This window comes from Schistocerca gregaria, chromosome 4 (assembly GCF_023897955.1).
Source record: "Schistocerca gregaria isolate iqSchGreg1 chromosome 4, iqSchGreg1.2, whole genome shotgun sequence".
In the NCBI taxonomy this organism is placed as follows: Eukaryota; Metazoa; Arthropoda; class Insecta; order Orthoptera; family Acrididae; genus Schistocerca; species Schistocerca gregaria.
Window position 1 is genome coordinate 223245921 of NC_064923.1, and position 17762 is coordinate 223263682.

Genomic DNA, 17762 nt, shown 5'->3' on the forward strand with positions numbered 1-17762 from the left:
TTACATTGGTGCGAATATGTTTTACAAATCAGTTTATTTTATCTGTGTTTTGTTCATGGTTATTTATGTTCAGATCTTAACAACTGAACTACGTTTTCTTTGAGCATTTTACTAAAATAATGATCTATGTAACTTTCAAATGTGTGAATGCCATTTTTCGCTACGGTTTTTGATATTTAATTACTATCAATAAACAGTTATTTCCGCCAGTGCAACTAGCGTCAAGATTTGAAACGTTAGCCTATTGTTGAAGTATCACATTTAAATTTAAACCATCCAGTTAAACATTGTGCGTTCCCTATGTCGCTGCTTGAGGCAATAAGGTTACCTGTTTGCCGTATGTACGTTCATCTTTAACAAATTCGGGGACATACTTATTTCTATTTTCGTGTAATACAGACGATGATACCTGGTTACCTGTTCAAAGAGAATATGGCCAAGACTACGATTTAAATAAAACCAAAAATAACCAAAATTCCAGTTAGCAGAGTTGCAGAGCAGAAAATATACACTACATACAACTTCGCTACTTAATAATCAACGAGAGGTGGACAGTCCCATAGCATTCAGCATCAAATGTTTTAAAAATAATAGCTAGTTCAAAAATGAAGCTGAGAAAGTTTACTACATATTTATACCGGTCGAACACACGACGGAACGTATTCCAGAATAAACGGTAGACCAACAACTGCCATTTGAAACTAATTTGATATCTGATATCATTTAGTTTCTACTTATTAAATTCATTTCATGGTGTATAACATGAGAAATACATTATTTGAGCAGTCATAATTAAATATTTCGATAACCCTCTTCCGTGTGGGAGGAAACAGCACATTTGTGGAGTGACAGAAAAGAAAGCAGGAGTTCAATATGTAGCCAAACATACAGTGATGAACCAAGCGCTTTGCAGAGGCGAAGACAAGGCTCACAACAGAAAGAGGAAACTCTTCCAAACATGTGATTTTTAATAACATAGGTACTCAGAAAGGACTGACGACAAGGAGGCATTCCTCAAAACATTTTCCGGTATTCGTTGAGAGAGAGAGAGAGAGAGAGAGAGAGAGAGAGAGAGAGAGAGATACTGGCAGTTTAAAAAGAAAACTGGAGGTTTAGTAATTGAAGAAGCAGAGATGAGGACTAATTGAAGTCCAACGGAGAGCAATTAAGGGAGATAACCTCTAGGAATAGACGTCCGTAAAACACGAGACTTTGTCACTTCAAGGGAGATAACCTCTAGGAATAGACGTCCGTAAAACACAAAACTTTGTCACTTCAAGTGAGATCTCAATTGTGTAACGGGAAAACTTTCAAACTAAATCGTGTCGGATTAACGAGATGACAGTTAATATTAAGACTTGCGCTCACTCCACTGAGTTTTCAATAATTTTAAATACTAGCGAAAAACATATTGAAGCCGTAAGCTGGAGAAGAGCGTACAGGATACGATTACATTCTGTATTTTTTCTGCATAGTTATGTAGCAGATTTTCTCAGCATAGCTATCGACTCTTTTTAAGGTATTTTATGGCAAAGAGGGAATTCCAGGTATCAAACTATCTCCATAATTAGGAAATGAAATTTCTGACAACATAATTTTGAAGCACAGCATTCTATATTTAGTGAATCGTGGACAGTGGGGAAGCCATATTAAAGGGACCTATAGAGGGTAATAATACTACGTGAAGACAGAAATTTGAATACGTCAATCAAATAATTCAGGATGTAGTGTGCAAGTGCTACTCTGAATTGAAGGGGTTGACGCAAACCAAAAATTCGTAGCGGGACGCATCAAATCAGAAGACTGGGGACTAAAATAATAATAACAGAAAAAAGTTAATAATATTCCAGCTTCTACAAAAAACAAGGGTTACATCTAAGATATTGTTTCTCCAGAGGCTCAAAGGCGATTTTGCCATACAATGCTAGGGTGGGACGCAGATCGAGCGGTATCTTTGCTTTAGGTTTGCGTGAGTAACAGTTTCTTGCACGGCCTCAGGTACGTACGTCATCTATGTGCGACAGTCGCGAGGGCCTGATGTCAGTAAGTGAAGCAGTGTTCGTCTGCAGTACTTCCCCAACTGCTGTTGCTCTCGCTCTTACCTAACAGTTTCCGCAAGAGCTGCCAGTATATTTGGAAGGGTAGGCTGCCACTATTCAGACACTTCTGTCGCGGTTGGCGAACGAGAACACAGTGACGGCGGCGACATGAACAGGCAATTGGTGAGCGTTTACTGTCCACTGCTCTCTTAATGTTTCTAACTTATACCAGCTGGTTACAACTAAGCAAATATTAACATATATTTTGACTGTACTGAGTGTATGTCTAAATTTTCGTGTAGCTGAATTTTTTTTTTTCTGTAGTAATAGTTCTTCATTTAAAATGTTTTCCATTCTGTTTTACTTTACAGAATATTCTCTTTGCAAATACGCATACTGTGTAGGAATGTATGACACTTGTCTGTGTCTCATAATGGAGCTTACGATTCACGTACTTTTACACTCATTTTTAAACAGCCTGGTTTTTTCGTGCTGCGATATTTTTTTAAAATTCTGGAGGCGTTCAGCCTTCCGTCCGAAAGACATCGTGTGATCTGACAATTTCTATGTTACTTGTGAAGACACAATTAGAAAAACACACTTGCATGTAAATTACATAAATTCGGCAGATATTCACGTCGAATCCGTTTGTTTTCGTTTTTATCATACTTTGGTGTGTTTGTAGTAGTATGTGATGTGAACGCTGACACAAACATAGCCATTATAAGACAGAGAGAGATTATACCTACAGTAGTATCCGATTCGAGTTATGGTCTGTTACACTAAAATATTTGGTAATTGTTTGCTAGGCATATTGTCATAGCATAAAAAAATAAATTTTTTCGCATTTTATTTTATTTTCGACTGTATATAAATACTGAAAAAAGCGCCTCTACGTCGTCTCGTCATTAGAGAAGGTGCACATATTCGCATTAGGTAAGCCTGCGGGAAAGAAACTGGCTCTGTTCTCTTCAAAGCAGCACTCCTGAAAATGGCCTCGGTGAAATAGAAGTGGAGGTAGCTGGATGGCCCGGGATCTAATTCGTGCTCCTCCCAATCATACCGCTCGTCCTCTAACTCTGACTCTACGTTGTCTTTGTTTTTAATTCTACCTGTCGTCCACTAAGAGAGACTAGAATGGGTGACAGTAATTAACTACACTTTTCACTGAAACACACATCTCTTCTTTAATGGCCTCCATTGTGAAATGAGTGTCTTAATTGTGGTGGTGGTGGTTAGTGTTTAACGTCCCGTCGACAACGAGGTCATTAGAGACGGAGCTCAGGTTAGGGAAGGATTGGGAAGGAAATCGGTCGTGCCCTTTCAAAGGAACCATCCCGGCATTTGCCTGAAACGATTTAGGGAAATCACGGAAAACCTAAATCAGGATGGCTGGAGACGGGATTGAACCGTCGTCCTCCCGAATGCGAGTGTCTTAATTGAAATTATAAGTTCATGTAGGTGTTGCGCTTGTTTCTGGCTGTTAATAACCACTGTGCAGAAACAACTAATATGATAGATGTAACATGAGTGTCATCTGTGTAGTAGAGCTCATAGAAACTAATAGAACTTAAAATTTTCGAAACTGTATCTCAAAGAAACTGACTTATTCAACTCCTTAATCATCTGTTTCCGCCTAAGAATGTGTACACCATTTGGCTGTGCGACGAGATAATCGTAAGCAGATTATTTCGATCAGCCTTTGACAAATTCAGCAGTTTAAGCACAAGTATTATCCACACAATATGTACCACTCAGGATATTCGTCATCTGTCGCCCTGCTGAATGCGATGTACTTTTTCCAAGTGCCCCTCGAACCGTATTTACCTCGTGTTACAATACTATATATTTCTTTGACGTAGTATTAAATGGGTTACGTCCTATTAAGAGTAACATCCAGAAAAATTGAAACTACAGTTCTGTATCTTAGAGTCGCTCTGTACTGTAATCAAATAGATTTCTGCTGCTTAATCAAGAACACTGCCGTCTACCCGTCAAACAACCGCCTCTGAGATCGGCACTAAAGACCGGTTGTTCTTGCTTCATATTTGTGGATCCGAAACGCCTGTACCATTACTCAATGTGAGTCGTAGGACAAGAGCAGGACTAGATCGCTACAGTAAACGCTATTACCACAACACACGCATACAGGATTCATCCGTTACATGTTCTTACGTCACCAGCAGCAGCCTCATTTCATAATTTCACGACCACTGCCTCGTACGAAACTAGTGCAGTAATGTACAATGGGAAGTTTCTGCGTTGTTTCTTTAGCTCGACAGATATTACGGAAGTTACCTTTTATTCTTTTTATTAGGTTCTGTAAATCCTGTAGTGTTTCAGTGACGATCCCAACTGAACTCATTGGCAATATATGATGAAAAATCGTTGTATCAAGGTACTGACGCAGTAAATAATTGCTGAAAAAGTTTAATCAGTAGGAATGCGTAAACTGACTGTAATTTCCTAGTGATGAGATTTACAGATCAAACATACACAGATTTTTAGAATTTGAAACATGTTTCTTCAGCAGCTTAAAATAAAGATTGCAATAACAATCTTTCGTCTGTAAACTCTCTAACATACTGCGACTAGGACCTTTTGTTGATTTGTGCCTAGAACGAAACAGATACAATTGGTTCTGGTATCAGGTTCTGCTGGGGCTGAGCACAAAAGCATCTGAAGCTGACAGGAGCCCCTTGTTCTCCAACAGGTGGTCTTGGCTGTGCTGCTGACACTGGCGCTGTGTTTCGCGACGCTGAAGGCGAACCCGGTAGCTGACCCACGTCATCACCACAGGGGTGGTGGCCACGACTATGGACACGGACATCACCACCATGACTGGCACCGTCCACACCATAGGCACCACCCACACCACGGGCACCACCACGACTACCATTGAGAACAAGTGACGGCTCCTTGGTCATTGAAGGATAAGAGACTGAGAGGCTTAGAGTGATAACGATCATGAGTCCATGTATATTTGAGTATTTATTGACTATTTTTATCCAAAGGATTAGCAATGACAGTGTTTTAATTGAACTACTTCAGAACATGCAAGTGTTTTGTTGTTTCTGTGTCCTGCTACTCTCACAGATTTGTTGTTCTGCATTCTGCGTGTAACAAACTGGACACTTTTAGTGCCACTTTGGGGAAAAAATTCATAGTATAATAATGTAAAAGAGATTGGATTAATCTGAAAGTAATGTTTACTAAGTTTGTATATCTTATCCCACACCCATTGATCAATTAGTCGATAAGTTCTTGAGGAGCTACTGTTTATACCGTTATCTCCAGATCTGTTGGTGCAATACATTGGTCTATGTTTATTTAAGAATGTATTATTTTAATGCAAATCCTTTTTTCCGTTTGTGATCTGAAGACGCATTGTAAAAGATTCAATTTAGGTTATTCTTTATATACAATAAAGGAATTGTATGCAATAAATCTTCGCAAACTTGAGTATATCCGTTAACCTGGCTTCCTTTCTATGTCAAAAGTCCTTTGAAATTAATTTCGTTTCATTACGCTCTTTGGTTCCAGATATATTCTGTTTTTAAGAACAACACTACACCACTACACCAAATTACTCCTGTGTCACAATTAATTACTCCTCTGGAGACATTCATTTATTTCAAATCCAAACCATACTGTGGGAGAAACAAATGATTGATAGGCAGATTATTACAACCTACAGGAAATAACGATTTGTAGCAAAGCTACTCCTGATCAACTCAATACTAGTTTTCAGTTAACCGATTAACTCATAACTGTTAATAAAATTTATTTTCCATCTTTGTTAAAATGTAAACTTCACATCTGCCACGAACAGCTTTGTGTTAACGCATAGAAAATTCAAGAAAATATGAGAAAAACGTATTTATTAACGTTTTAGATGGATATACTTAGCACGATGTGTGCTAATGAGTCAGTATTCCTCCATAATGAGTCATATGTTGAACTTAGAACAGGACAAGGTGTAGAGGTTTGGAAGTAAGGTTTTCCAGAAAACAGAAAGTTAAAAGAAAGTAATCCTAGTGCTAAAGCGTTACGTCAAATGACACAAGTTCCATTTATTATTCCTCTTATTATATTTTACGCAATCTACCATACTCCTATGTGTTGTGCAAACAATACTACATTGCATATAACTTTTTAAAACAAATATATTTTTGTAATTTTTTAAATCTCCTAGGAATTTTTGTAGAATTTTATTCCATGGTACGAATGGCTGTTTTGACTTATTCAGTTTGTATCATGTTCCGTGACTGGAGAGGGAGTTTAATATTTAGGAATTAATTAGGTCATTTCTGATGTGGATAACAGATTGGTAACTGTTCTCAAATTTTGTAGTTAAAATCCCGAATGATGTAAACAGGTCCTGCCTTGAGTCCGATTTCTCCATTTGGCTATTATTTCCATGGACACTTACTTTAGTTTGAAAATGTTTTGCATTTGTTTCCAAGAAAAGAACCTCATAGTTAAAAACTGAGTGTAAATATGACACTGGCTATTACACACTGATGAACCTTAATTTAATCTCTAATGTCCTAGTTGCTGACATAGCTCTAATCCCTCAGCTTTAGTGTAGGAGTATAGGAAGGCAAGTACGTCTATCTTGAATACCCAGAAAGTTTTCAGATTGCTGTTAGTAATTTCATAGTGTAAGTGTCAGTGTTCTTAATTTAGCAGAATGTGTTTGTTCCCCGAATTCCGAAGACGTCTCACTACGGAAGGTAGAGGAGATCTGTTTTACATCAAGGGTTTGATCCACCGGAACCTAGAAGAAACGTACGCTTTTCCTGACGTCGGTAAACACTGAAGGCTTTAAGCAAGCAGCAGCGGTCAAAGCACCGTTTCTATTTCAGAACTGTAGAGGGAGAAAGCATCATCAAAGACCGACGGTCTGTTGGTTTCGGAACTTGCCGGAGGTATATACATTATCGTATTAAAATTATAAGAAATGACAATATTCATGTCTTCTATATCCGCCACGTCCTACAATATGAAAACGATCACTGTTTGAGTACAAATTTTCCACTCTAATTTCTGAAGCTATAGTGAAATTCCTAATTATACAGTTCTAGGCATGAGAACTGCACCTCTAGGCCGGCCGTTGCGGCCGTGCGATTCTAGGTGCTCCAGTCTGGAACCGTGTGACCGCTACTGTCGCAGGTTCGAATCCTGCCTCGGTCACGGATGTGTGTGATGTCCTTATGTTAGTTAGGATTAATTAATTCTAAGTTCTAGGCGACTGATGACCTCAGAAGTTAAGTCGCATAGTGCTCAGAGCCATTTGAACCATTTTGTACCCGTCCCAGTCGAAAGTTTTCAAGTGACTGAAACTCTTCAGTGTCAGTTAAGTGTACCTGTTGTGTCATAGCATGACTACGTGTCTTTTTTTTTTTTTTTTTTTTTTTTTTTTTAGCTGAGCGATAACAATTTCACTAGGTACCCACTTTCTAATTTTAGCAAAAAATTGGGCCCTGTCTTGCCCCTGAGTTTCAGAAATGCTATTAAATTGTTCATCAACTGCTGCTTCACTGTTTGACAGACATTTATTAATATTGTTTATTGACTGTAGTTAGTTCGCTTAAACGAGATGTTGCAATATCAGTTACACGATCTGTTAAAGCTTTGTGATTGTCCTTTAATTCATCATAGAGTGCTTTCTGATTCATGGAGCGCATCTAAATATTTTTTATGCTCTTTAAATTTGTGATTAAGCTCTTCTAAATGAGTAGCCTGTGCATCAAAACGTTCTGTAAGAGATACATGATTTTTGGAATATTTATCATTAAGTTCTTCAAATTGTAAGGGACGCGTTACCGTTTTGAAGTTCGTCAAAACGAGTGGATTGTTCATCAAAATGTTCATTAATTTTTTTTTTTTGCATTTCACCTAAGAACTTCAACAAATGATCGAACTGATATTTCGGTGATAAAATAATACTGTGTGTAGTGAAATGAAGCTGTTGCTTAACAGTTCTGTTGGAAAAATATCGTAAAGGCTGGGTATCGGTTTTTTACAAAGGTAGTGAATCTTTCATATTCATGTGTGTGATATTAGTACTCTCTGACAACAAAATATCAAATTTACCACAAACATTATTTAAACGTAGCTGCAAAACAGCAACGGTTCCACGTAATAAGATTATAAACAGCCGACCAGTTGCAATGGATAAAGAATTCTTTACCTAGGTTTCGACAAATATAAACCTGCCTTCTTCAGAAGGTGGCAAATGATCATTAGTAAGGACTAATGTACCATCTCCGTTTTTCAAATGTCGGCACGGATCCATTTGTCAAAAATGAAATATAGCCCTAGAATTAGGGTTTCTCACGTAAATATAAATTAGTACATGAATCTTACAGAGCTCACAACCAACACAACGTTTGGTAATTTTATGTGCTTTCGTGTGAAAGGTAGCCGCATGTGAAACATTCTAGTCGAACTCAGTGTCGGTTGTGCGCTCTGCAAGATCCATGTACTAATTTATATTTACGTGACAAACCCTAATTTTAGGGCTGTATTTCATTTCTGACAAATGGATCTATGCCGACATTTGTAAAAACGGCGATGGTACATTAGTCCTTACTAATGTAAAATTGCCACTTTCTGAAGAAGACAAATTTATATTTGTCGAAACCTAGGTAAAGAATTCTTTATCCATTGCAACTGGTCGACTGTTTATAATTGTATTACAAACATTATTATCTGAATGTAGAGTCATGTCAGTATCAAGAGTGTTTACATGCTCGTGACCTGACTATCCGGTTGCAAAGACACAACGTCCTGCATTATTACGACAGAAATATTATTAGTATTAGTTGCAAGAGAATAATCAGCAAAGGCGTTGTTGCTGTCCGTAGCATTTTGCAAATCACATTTTTGCGAATTCATCGTAGTGCGTGATTTACTGTCAAACGAATTCACGGTATGATAATAGGGAAATATAAATACAAAGCACAGGTGTAAAAGACAACGTTGAGAACAATAATGTCAAAGCTGAAAGGCAAAACACAGTATTAGCAAATTATGCGTTATGCTAAAGTACAATAAAAATTAAAGTAAGACAAAGCAGTATTAAATTTCTGATTGTTTCTAAAAATATTCCTACTTCGCTCGTACTGTACGAGGGCATCGCCAAGTTGACGTTCTCTTTAAATAATAAAAATAAGATGAAAGTTATGTGAATAGATAAAAATACGACTCAAGTGCTCTGTTTCTGATCATTAAGCCTAAGCTGTGATTATAAATGAACTGTTGTAATGAAATTGTGCTATCGTAATGTGAAAGACAAGCTGCACAGTAATAATCACGCACTACGATGAATTCGCAATAATCTGATTTGCAAAATTCAACGTACAGCAACAACGCCTTTGCTGATTATTCTGTTGCAACTAATTCTAATCATATTTCTGTCGTAATAATGCAGGACGTTGTGTCTTTGCAACCGGATATTCAGGTCACGAGCATTGTAGACACTCTTGATACTGACATGACTCTGCATTCAGATAAGTAATTGTCGTAATGAAAATGGAAGTCATCATAATGTAAAAGTCAGTAAAATGACTGCAAGAATTTTAAACAGTGTAAAATGCCTCAATAATTAACTTGGTGGTGAAACCTAGAGTAATTGTATTTGAAAAATTTGATCACAAAAACTGTCTCTGAATAACATAAGTTGGACCAGATTGGATAAATAAAAAGGAATCATAATCTTTTCTTCTTACCTCTATTCTGCGCAAATCTGGATAACGCGTTGCAGTACTGCTCTGTCTTTCGCGCCGCTTTGCTGAAGCTACAAATTACTGTATCTACACAGAGACACTCGAGAGGTGCAATGCGTTCCCTGTTAATTGAAAATCGAACAGTTTATCGAACATATTTGGTTCGTTGATCCATTAAAAAAGTTGTAAAAGGAAGGTTGGTAAGAAAATGAAATATGCGCATGAATGACAACACTAAGTTCTTTATACACTGTGAAAAAGTGCTCAAGGCATATTTTAAATTTAATGAACTTCTTAACATACAAACAATGCACTTTCCTGTCTCTCTAATCTAACAACTTTCAGTACAATAACCAAGTGAGTTAGATTGCGCAACAATAGTGAAAAAGTTAACATCATTATTTTATTTACCTGATGTTCCATTAGATTTCTTCCTTCCCAAATCAGTTTCATAATCATGTCAATTGAATAAAATGATAAATTTAGACATGAAATTTGAATAATAATATTGACATAGCTCCCTCACTAACACTGCTTAATATTATCAGCCTAACTCCAACATTGCTAAACTTCCACTCTCTCTCTACTAAGCTAAACAATGTCGCGAAGCTCAAAAATACTCACTTAACTTCTGCGATACAGCTTACCACATCGCTGATCGCTAACAATCGATTCAGTTACCAAAAATTCATATACAAAAAATTATACATGACGCCTATCAAAGAGAAATATTTTATTTTGTGCAGATCAATCTGAAATCGAAACCGCGTTTAAAATTCCTGGGAAGAACCATGAGTCATGTGACATATGTCTGAGTAAGCATTGTCTTGCAAAAGGGCGACCAGAAAGTAAGTTCGGAATGGAATAAGTTTGTTATTTAATTTTAGAATCATTTCACTCTTGTATGGTTTATAATTAAATATACTGCAGGCGTAATAAACTGAAGTTTTGCCTACGTAAAATTACTTTCTAAACTGAGATTTAATAAGAGAGGACTTTGTGGAGAGAATCATGTAGCAAGTACATCATCAGCCAATCAGCACTGACAACTTTCTGCACGGAGAGAGAGGTGCTCTGTCTAGGGGAGTCGCTTCCGAACCTCTGTACGGAACACATCGTGTCAGATCGTCCTTCTCAAATTGTAATGAAAGTGAAGAACTAGAGACGTAAAATCGTTTCACATACTGCTAACAGAATATGGCTTGGTTGGGAAAGATTTTTGTGAACGTTTGGTAATTTTATGTGCTTTCCGCACGTAAAATATTCTTGTCGAACTCAGACTATCCGCAAGGCATGTTTTGGAATAGTATGCCGAGCACTTGTATAAAGGAAGACCACTGAATAGATGGAACGTTGAACTTGCTTCATGTGGGTCAGTGACTGTTTAGACGGTGGATAGTAGTCGGGTCTAACTTGGCAGTTTCTGGCTTCTTTCATGTGACTATGTGTAACACATCTTTATAACTGTAAACTTGCAGAGACAATATTAGTGGAGACGTAAATATGGACTGGAGAGCCATTTCATGTGTCTTACTGGAAATAAATACTCAACGTAACTTCATAAACATATCAGGTAGAATGCCCCGAATTTATCATGAACTTACAGGAATTCCTTTTTAACTTGAGCTTTGCGGCTTCTATGTGATAGGTATTTAGTGTTGATTTCTTTCATTCCACTTTGCACCACCTACATAGTATCTTCTAAGACGGGGCAAAAGGATAAGGAGCAGGCATGAAGCCTGTGAGCCTGGGGACTGAACTGTGCTAATGTGATAACACTACGAAGACAACCGAACCCCAGTACGCAGCACTCTGTAGGATGTTTACGCCAGACCAAAATGCTTAGCTGAATTTCAGGAGGATGAAATGTTTGATTTTGTTGCTAATTCCGCCTCCTACAAATCCACTGATCCGGACGGCCTCACGAAAGAATTTTATTTATATTTGTGGTCTCTCTTGGATTCTACTTTTACTTCCATTTCAAACGAGATTTCATGAGGGAGAGGTGTGTGTGTGAGCTTCAAGATGAGAAAACTTGTTCTCATTCCAAAGCATCATGTCCGTTTAACACCTACTGATTGTCGTCCCCCCAAGCTTCTCAATTTTTATTAAAAACTGTTGCACAGGCTGTGAACAAGGGATTGTTCTTATTGTTTGTTCGTGTTGTGCGATTGGTAAACATTAATATTGCCCCCTACTGGTCGATTGACGGCTGAAGCCGCTGGATATTCTCGGTCAGGGAATGCCTCAGTGCAGTCCTCTCTCTATGCCTTTGTTCTGAATGTCAATCGTCGTTCACAGTACTGACCACAATAACAACATCCAATTATTGTAACTTTGATTAGCACAAATACAGCGTGTATCAAAAAGAGTCATCCGATTAAAAAAAAATAATGTTACGTTATTTGAGCTATGTGCGTGAGCAACATAGTTGGCAACAGCAAACTCTCAAGTTTTACATTGTTCCCGCTAGATAGCAGCAGTCTGCGCCCACTTCAGTTGTAGTACAAATGGTGTCGGAGCAACAGAAAGAATTTTGAGATACACGTTTTGCGCAGTGCGGGTCAGTACTAACTGTGCAGCGTGACTTTCGTACTCGGTATAGTGTGGATCCTCCTACAACGCAGAGCATTGGACGATGGTATGAACAACACAGATGCCACAACGGCATGTGGAAGTGCTGCAATTTTTAATTACTGAACGATGTATCGACCGGACTGGACCAATTGATTCAGCCTGACATTACCTAACTTGATTATTTCTTGTGGGGGTTTATAGAAGACTCTGTTTTTGCGCCTCAGTTACCACAACAATGTATGAGCCGAGACATCTATTAACACCAGCTGTGACGCTGAAACAAAATCGGCACGAAGACAATCTCGGAAGCCTTTTTTCTAACAACCACCAGAGAGAGAGCTACAAAGAATAATTATGCGCCCATGGCATAGCTATTGTATGAAACTATTTTGCCCATGGATTCTGCGAGTATGAAGATAGAAAATTAGTAAACGTCATTCAAGGGTAGAATTGTATCAGAATAATTCATCGAATATAAAGAGATATTAAAATTGCCCCTCGCAGCGAGCAAAGTTAATGATAATACACTTTGCGAACTAACAGGAAGAATTTGTTCGGTTGTTTATTCAAAAGAGGAATATTTTGAGTTAATAGAATTTTACTATAGAGAGTGTGGGTAATATTTTAAGACAGTAAGTTACGAGAATACCTAAGCTGTAGCTGTCACATGTACCGGGGTATACCCGCACCCCGAGTACATAACCAGGGAATATGTAGATTGGTGTAATTACGAAAAAGGTCTACCCATTTGTGAAATGGCCTTCGCAGGGAAACCGTGGAAAACCCGGAAGAATAGACCCCAGCTCAGGTATTAAAGAAGATAGGAAAGCCTAAATCCTGTAATTTTGAAATGTATAGAAGCTCCATAGATTAGACCGAAGGAAAAGTGCCTCATAGCCAAAAAAATTTTACAATATTGCTCCGAAAAAAATATATTTCAAAATTCTTCTTTCGACGATGTAGCCGTCGATCTCGTTGTGAAGTCGATGGATAGCGGGTACGGACAGCGGGTGGGCGACGCACGGCGTTTGGTGGAGGCGGCACGGAGGGCTGGCGATGGCTTATAGTACAGGACAGAAGCTGGTAATGTGCAGCAGAAACAGCAAGATGATCTAAGGAACAGATGGTCAGGGACGTGAACATGGAACAGGTTTGAAGTGGAATAAGAAAAGGTTCTGACTGAATAAATCCCTGGAAGAGAATGGATTAAGGCAACGAAGTTCATATTTCATCGTTGAACTCAAAATCGGAGTGGATTCTTATATTCTTCCATCTGTACTAGACTGGAACATCCATCAGTCCTCAATACCAGAGTTGTTTTGCATTACAACTGCTGATTGTCCAAAACATTGCCAAATAGACTATGGGCATTTAAATTTTGTAGTATTTCATATCGAATGTATTCTTCTCAAAAAAAAATTTTTTTTCTAATCTTGGTTTTGTTATAGTGCAGGTGGAAGTAGAGCATTGAATCTGTCCGAGGTTTGCTTTCAATTACGAAATTATGGATAAAATTTAAGTTTACACCTGATAAAAATTTTAAACATCGGCATATGACACTGACTCCACAAAAGGAATAATTTCTAGAATAAATTCTCTGAAAAATTTTCATTATTCTTATAATTAATTGATTTATAGATCCACCTGCAAATAAATATCATTAATGATGACGTATGTTCATTTTACAAATCATCCACTCGCAGAATCTTCTTCATCTTCTCATGAATATTTATGGAAATATATTTCAACAATTATGTCCATAATATGAAACACACAAACTGCTATTCTTAAAATGTTAATTAAAATCCTTAAATTAATTCTCCTGGTAGAGAAGGCATAATGAAAAATCTAAAAATTATAATAATTATCTCTCTTTCGCAACGAGACAGTTTCTTCAATTGTTCGCAGCAGTGTAATTATCGACTGTTGCTTCATTTCACAGTTCATTTGTTTTCTCGCGCGAACAGCGTCCATCATACACACAGCGTATTTAACTACATATCCCGCACCTCTCACATAAGTGCCGTGTCTTGTATATGCTCTTTCATTGTATATCACTATGACTTCTGCTCATAGTCCACACTTACAAACCCTAGTAATTAACAAATTCTTCTACCTACCTTAAAATTTTGTGCTAAACTATCACAGGAGTAATCTCACTGTCTCTTAACCTATCACAGGGGTAATGTCACTGTCTCTTAACCTATCACAGAAGTAATCTCACTGTCTCTTAACCTATCACAGGAGTACTCTCACTGTCTCTTAACCTATCACAGAAGTAATCTCACTGTCTCTTAACCTATCACAGGAGTAATCTCACTGTCTCTTAACCTATCACAGGAGAAATCTCACTGTCTCTTACCCTCTAGACAACATAAACATCTTGATATTTATATAAACATTCGACTAATAGTCAAATTCCACTCTAAATTCTTCTCTATCACAGATCTACGATCCTTCAAAAAATTTCTTAATATCATTATGGGGGATAATCCCTTTATTCTTTTCGATTCAGGATAAGCCAACAACTATGATCCAGGATTTGGTATATTTACAATAACATATGACCCGGTATAAATAAGACTCCATTTCTTTATGTTCATCAGTTTCGAGGAATGAATGTGTTGCCTCAATGAAACCTTTTCTCCATATTATTTTATTAATTTCTCTCGCATCCAGAACTAATCTTACGCTGCCTCCAGGTTTTGGAACGACTAAGAGCGGAGAACAATATGGACTAGTTGATGTCTCAATCAAGTTCCATTCAAACATTCTATTTATCTCCCTTTGAACGGATTGTTTTAAACGCCAAGGGATCGAATAGTGCGTGTAACAGTAAGTCTGATGTGGCTTCACTTGTAGGTGACAAATATACCCTTTAATAATTCCAGGTTTCTCATCAAAAATCTCTTCATATGCCTCTAACAAATAATGAAGCTGCTGCCTTTGTTCTCCGGTAAGCTGATTTGATTCACTAGGTTTTATCATTGTTGTTTGGTTAAAGTCCTCCTGTTGTATCAAATCCTTTGAAAGCTCCTTCCAACGACCGTTTGTAGTGTCAATTAATTGAATTATGGCACCGCGACAAGATTTCTCATTCACCGTTTCCTTTCTATTTAAATCCAGTGCTTTCTCTTCTCCATTTAATGTAAATTTAACTATTCCTTCCAAAAAATCAATCTGACAACCGTACTCCTGCATACTCCCAATACCAAGAATACAGTCCACAAATAACTTCTCCACTACAAGGAAAGTGCATTTTATTGCTACATTTCCCATTTTCATCTCTAATTGTGTTTGTATTTTGATATTGGGAGAGCGTGCTCCAACAGCTCCGATGATTTTGCAGTTCTGTACAGGCAAAATTGGTATCTTCTTCTTCCTAATAGTTCTCCTAAAAAGAGCGCCTGAGATGACATTGTCGGAAGCGGCGGTGTCTAATATCACATTCGTTGGAACTTCCTCTATTTCAACAAATACTTCCGATACCGGAACACTCGATCTGTCATTATGACACGTTATTAAAACCTTTGTTAACTCTTCAGTCAACAGCTCACCATCATTGTATCTTAACAACTGTAATTTTACTGTTTAGCCCCTAACACATCCCCTGACCGCTCCTCCGGGGCACGATGCGGTCATGTTTAGTTTGACTGATTGTTGGTCCGATTGGTATTTGTCTCTTCAGCTACTTCTGTGATTATCGGTTGTTGTGGTGAATTCGTTCTATATTGTCTTGCTTGATTCGTGTAATTATTGTTGTTGTTCTGCTGGTGTTGGTAGAACTGTCTTGTGTTTTCATACATTGGATTATATCGATTAAAATTCCCATTGTTCGTAAAATACTAAAGTTTCCATTATGGTAATAATTATTGTTTGCATTTTGTCCATTTCTAAGTCTCCTCGGAGAGTGTAGTTGGTTATGATTATTGTTACTGCTACCATTACTGCCATTCCCATTAGAGTTGCAGCTCGGATTCGCTTCTATTGCTCTTCTTTGATATGACATTTCTCTTGCCCTTTTATTGTCCTCCTCAATTATATCAATATGATCAAGCGTAGTCATAAATGAGTCTATATCCTTATCATTTATATATATATATCAGCTGATTCCTTATACTGGTGGGTAGTCTGGACTTATGTATCCTAAGTATATCCGGCAAAGGAATCGGTACATCCCAATACAAAGAGAGCTAAATGCTATACCACCTACTGCATTCCCCTGACTTAAGCCATTAATATGCAAACATCATACGACGGTTTCGGAATACAACATTAATAGTAACGGTAAGACTAGTGTCGTCGAATCAAGCGAATGTGAATGATGCATTCCTTCTAAGAACAAGTCGATATGCTTCTCATTTACGGAGAATGCCAACGAAATTGAGTGAGAGAGCCTTATATATTCTAAACGTACTCACCCGGCATGCCGCACATTTAAATATGTGTATGATAAATTGATAAAATTGGATCTTTAACTCATCGGTAACATGTTGGGCAAAGAAAAGTTACTAACGAGGGAACGGAAATTGGTACTGTTGCCACTGTAGTTCGAGATCCTTGTATTAGTTCACTTCAAATCGCAAGGGAATCTGGCATGAGCCAAAGTAGTGTTGCTCGCGTTCTGCATCGCCATAAATATCATCCTTACCATATCAGTCTCCACCAAGAATTAACTGGTACGGACTGTACGAGTCGCAATGAATTCTGCCGATGGGCTCAACTTCAGATTCAGAGGGATGACACATTTATTAATTTGATTTTATTTACTGACGACGCTATGTTCACGAACGATGGAAATGTAAATTTGCATAACATGCATTATTGGGCCACTGAAAATCCATGTTGGCTGCGGCAAGTTGCACACCAAAAACCGTGGTCGGGTAATGTATGGTGTGGGACTATGGAGGACAAAATTGTAGCCCCTATTTCATCCAAGGCAATCTTAATGGTAGAAAGTACACCACATTCCTGCAAGAAACATTAGGTCTGCTATTGAAAGAAATACCTTTAGGAAGAAGGAACTGAATGTGGTTTCACCACTATGGGTGTCCGGCACGTTTTTTGCTGATGGCTAGAAATGAGTTGCAGAGACAGTTCCCAAATCGTTGGATTGGACGTGGAGGAGATGTGTCGTGGCCAGCTCGTTCTCCAGACTTGTCGCCTCTGGAATTTTTCTTTTGGGGATTCGTAAAAGACATTGTATACAAAGACGATGTACCTTCTCCTGAAGATATGCGAGAGAGAATTCTCAGAGCATGTGTTTCGGTAAGTGCCGAATTGATAAAGAATTCCACTCAATCCATAAGAAGATTGCAGCACTGCAGTGATACAAACGGTCATCACTTCAAACACCTTCAGTAAATGGACGTTCATGACATCCATTTTGACCTTCGTTAACCTTCAAAGACCT

General features: G+C 37.9%; 2 long non-coding RNA genes across 3 annotated transcripts in view; one reads left to right on the plus strand and one right to left on the minus strand.

Annotated features, from left to right (window-relative positions):
- LOC126267557 (uncharacterized) overlaps nt 1-17762 on the minus strand; it is a 319893-nt gene that overhangs the window by 125149 nt on the left and 176982 nt on the right. The window lies entirely within an intron of this gene.
- On the plus strand, nt 2098-5461 carry LOC126267559 (uncharacterized). The gene is made up of 2 exons (XR_007549027.1): nt 2098-2222; nt 4753-5461. It is a non-coding gene; the product is annotated as an uncharacterized LOC126267559 (long non-coding RNA).